Source organism: Cupressus sempervirens, chromosome 9 (genome assembly GCF_028749045.1).
Source record: "Cupressus sempervirens isolate cs-2001-9-10 chromosome 9, ASM2874904v1, whole genome shotgun sequence".
NCBI classification, from domain to species: Eukaryota; Viridiplantae; Streptophyta; class Pinopsida; order Cupressales; family Cupressaceae; genus Cupressus; species Cupressus sempervirens.
In genome coordinates, this window is record NC_143126.1 from 647,182,979 (window position 1) to 647,187,721 (window position 4,743).

A 4,743-nucleotide genomic window follows, 5' to 3' on the forward strand; every position below is an offset into this window, starting at 1 on the left:
ACATGAGTGAGAGTTGTCTTTCTAATCTCTAGTATTAATATATATTTTCCTTGCACCCTTCATATATAGGAAAGTGATCATAAGATGAAGTTGTAGATGTTTTCATTGATGAAAATATAGATTACTGACATGGTCATTTGGTTAGATAATAACTTTTGAATGGAAGTCATTCATGAAAAATGTCTAAGTATAGAGCAATAACCAGTATATAGTTAGATAGTTTTGGTTAGCAAGCACATAATACTTTTTAGAATTAGCTCAAATTTTTGATATATGTAATATTAATATTGTGTTAATTAGCACATATTTTGGGTGAATAGAGTAAAAATCACAATCTATAGCAGTCGTTCAAGACAATTTTGGAGATCGGGCAAATTGGCCTATTTAATCGAATTGTTTAATCAATTCAATTTCTTGGCATAATAGATATGATATAGTATATTTTAACCCTTGGATAGCATAATTTTATATTTCTTATTAGATTTTTTCCTACAAATTTTGTGAAGAGTTTTTGTTAGTTGACTATAAAGACTAGTTTTTGTATGTGAGCATACATTATGATCCTACGATCAATGTTATTTTTTATATGTTCGAGCCTTGATACTAGATTAGATTATATGCAAGCTTCATTTCAGACTAATCATACATTGGCATGTTAGTATACTCTTTTTGGCATTGGTATACTTTCATTCTAATTGGACAATGAGTTTTTTATCAAGCAAGTGTACTTTTTTTTTTGATAAACAATTACTTAAAGGGTTGAGAACTCTAGCAAGGTCAAGTCTTGTAACATGGAAACAAATATTAACTGGGTCATAAATCTTCATAATGAACTTTTAGATTATTTCATAGTGGGGTACCAACCCCATTTTTTTTTTCACTTAGCTAGGGCTTCTTCAAAAATAAATCATTGTGTTATGACTTCTTTACTATTCTATCATTTTTTTTAATATAATTTTGTGTGGACATTTATGGTAAGGTAAAAAAGTCGTGATTGGTTTGAAAATGCTACAACACTTATTCACACCCCCTCACCCTCACCCCCTAGCGTTTCTTGACCCTAACTTGATCTTTCCAAAACCATCCATACCTTTACTCACATTTGTTGCAGCAATATATTTCAAGTGGCAACATACATAAATGAATTTTTTTGTTCACAATCAATACCAATAATTATATTGTATAATTCATTTTATTTTTTTAGATGTCATCTTTACTAAAGAGATAGTAACATTTTATTATTATCGATTATATACAAGATACTACTAATGCGTGTATGTTTATATCTGATGTAATTTTATAGCCCAAATATTTGCTTGTGAAGAAAGTCTGCGCCTAACAATATGAAACCATAACAAAATAAGGAGATAATTGCTAGATTGTCATATCAGTTTAAAAGAAATGGTGATGGAAAATGTTATTATCCTTGCAAAAAATGCAAGGGCTTAAAAAATCGAGTAATTCTAATCACAACAGCTCAGAGACATTGTAGGCAACATGGTCATATTGTAGGGGGGATGGATTTTCATCCTTTAGTGAATGTGGATTTTGAATTGGTGGAACATGGAGGTGTGAATATCGAAACAAAAGGTAATGATTCCATGGAAGAAGATGATCTTGAGGTAGAGAACATAATTGAAGATGTCGGTATTGGTGATAATGTGCCAAAGAAGAATATTGAAGAAGATGTTACTAGCGCAACTGATGAGGATGATGAAGACGATGATGGTCATGCATCTAATGATGATGATGAAGAGAACTTTGATATACCTATAATTGAAAAGGCATACAAGTCCCTATACTAAGACCCCCAAACAACACTTCTCTCCATTGTATTGTTGTTGGTAAACCTCAACGCTATGAATGGTATATCCAATGTAGCAATCTTACATATGCTAAGGTATAATGCCATTTTTGTCATCTTCTATAGTTAGTGTACCATTAATGTTCTTTATATTAACAATGTTTTTCCATAGGTTGATAGGTGAGTGCTTGTTACCACCATCAAATATTCTACCTCACTCTTACCGAGAATTATCGACCATTACGAAAGATATTGGAATGGAGTATCAAACAATACATGCATGTCCCAATGATCATATTATATATCATAAACAACATGAATTTACAATAGAATGCCTTGATATGCCTTGATTGTCATATTAGTAGATATCGATCATATCAAATAACCAAAAAGGTGCATCACAAGGTTCTTCAGTACATTCCCATTATTCCACGTCTACAATGATTATTCAGGTGTACTAGCTTGGTACAATTTATGGATTACCATGCACACAATAAAAGTCAAGATGACATTATGTGAATTCTTGAGGATGGTTCTGCATTTGAGGACATAGAAGATAGGTGACCAATATTTAAAGAAGAACCTCGTAATCTAGAGTTTTCATTGGCAACAAACGGTGTCAATCCATTTGGAGAGATGAGATATGTTTACTCAGTCTGGAATGTTTTTGTTATTAACAATAACATTCCTCCTTGGATGTTTATAAAGAGTGAGCACATAATGTTGGCAAAGATTGTACCAGGTATTTTTACATTTAATAGTCATCTAAATCAATTTATAAACACAATATCAAAATGCTCATAATAATTATGTTTTATTTATGTTCATTCAATTAGGTAAGTACCAAGTGAAAGATATGAATGTATTTATTGAGCCCTTTATTGATTTACAATGATTAATACAGGGTTATTTGAGCCAGTTGGAAATGAGCCCTATGTTCTTCGAAGCCAATGTGAACAAGTGTTTTACTTTAGTGTTCCACATAAACTCGGTTGGTCATTTGTCATTAGACACGATCCAAGAGGAAGACCGATAAAGTATAATGTGATTGAAGAGGAAGATACTGGAGAAGTGGAAGAAGAAGTAGATTATGATGATGGTGAAGATGAAGAAGGGGATGATTATGATGATGTGTTAGGTTTAAACCATGGACAGAAATAACAATTACATGCAAATATAACCAATATCAAAAAATAATAGATCACACAAAAAAGAACACAAGACACCAAGATTTAACATGGTTCACCCAATCCTTGGGCTACGTCCACCAAACAACAAGTCCAATATTATTATGAACTAGTAATTACAACCTGATTACAATCTGTAATCCCTTATAGCTCAATACAACCACAAGAACCAATTTCACATTACAACTATGAAAGAATCCCTGACCCTAAGCTTTTTTATACAAGGATTTTTACCACTTAGGGTTATAATTAATAATTACATGTTGGCCCAAAATCTTGATAAAATAGGTCCTAAAATTTTTTTACCCCAAAAAATTTATGAAGTATGTACAGTACTTTCCGGATCAATCACCACAATCTAACAATCTCCCACTTGGGAATTGATCAAGCTCCATACTAAACAATAATCTCCCACTTGGAGACTGATCCTGTAGCTATGTCGCTACTCCATGAGGCTCCCATTGGATCAAACTACCTTGGACTTTGCTATTTTTTTATTCATGTTCAGTCTAGAAGACCAACCGAAGCTAAAGAGGAGTTCATCTTCTCCCTTGTTACTACCTTTGTCAACATATCTGTTGGATTGTCATTTGTATGTATCTTCTCCAACTTTAACTATCCATCCTCCAAAATTGACCGAATGAAATGGCATTACAATTATATGTGTTTGGTCTTTGAATGCAGAGATGAATTCTTTGCAAGATGAATGGCACTCTAACTATATGTGAAATAATTATCCTTCTAAGGATGTCCCAATTCTTCTAAGAAGAATTGAAGCCATACCATCTCTTTGGCTGCCTCTATAGTAGCAACATACTCTGCCTCTATAGTGGATAGAGTATTAATCTTCTATAACCTAGAAACCCAACTTATGGCTGCCCCACTAACAATAAAGACATAACCTGTAGTACTCTGTCTGGTATCAATATCCCCTGCCAAATCTGAGTCAACATAGCCCTGTAAATCAATAGTAGAGCTTCCAAAGTGTAGACACTTATTGGATGTTCCTCTCAAATATCTAAGAATCCATTTGACTGCATTCCAATGCTCAATTCCTTGATGACTCATATACCTGCTAATGACTCCCACTACATGTGCAATATTTGGCCTTGTACATATCGTAACATACATCGAATTTCCTACAGCTAAAGCATAGGGTACCGTGGACATCTTATCCTCCTCTTTTTGTGTCTTGGGACACATCTCCTTAGTCAACATCAAATGACTAGGTAAAGGTGTGCTGAAAGCTTTAGCATTATCCATAGAGAAATGTTGCAGCAACTTCTCTACATAAACAGCCTGAGATAGTGTCAATCTTCTATTTTTACTATCTCTGCAAATCTTCATACCAAGGATTTGTTTTGTTACCCCCAAATCCTTCATAGAAAATGCATGTGCTAACTGGCATTTTAGCCCCTTATATGATCCATGTTAAACCCAGATACAAGCATATCATCAACATATAAACATAAAATAATGTAGTTGTCATCATTCAACCTCTTAAAATGAACACAATGATCTGACTGACACTTGTGATATCCATGCTCATGCATAAACTATCAAATTTTAGATACCATTGCCAAAGTGCTTGCTTCAAGCCATATAAACTTTTTTTCAATTTGCACACTAAGTTCTCCTTACCTTTGACCTCAAATCCCTATGGTTGATCCATATATATCTCATCATCCAAATCACCATGAAGGAAGATTATTTTCACATCAAGCTGATTTAAATGAAAATCTTTAGTAGCCA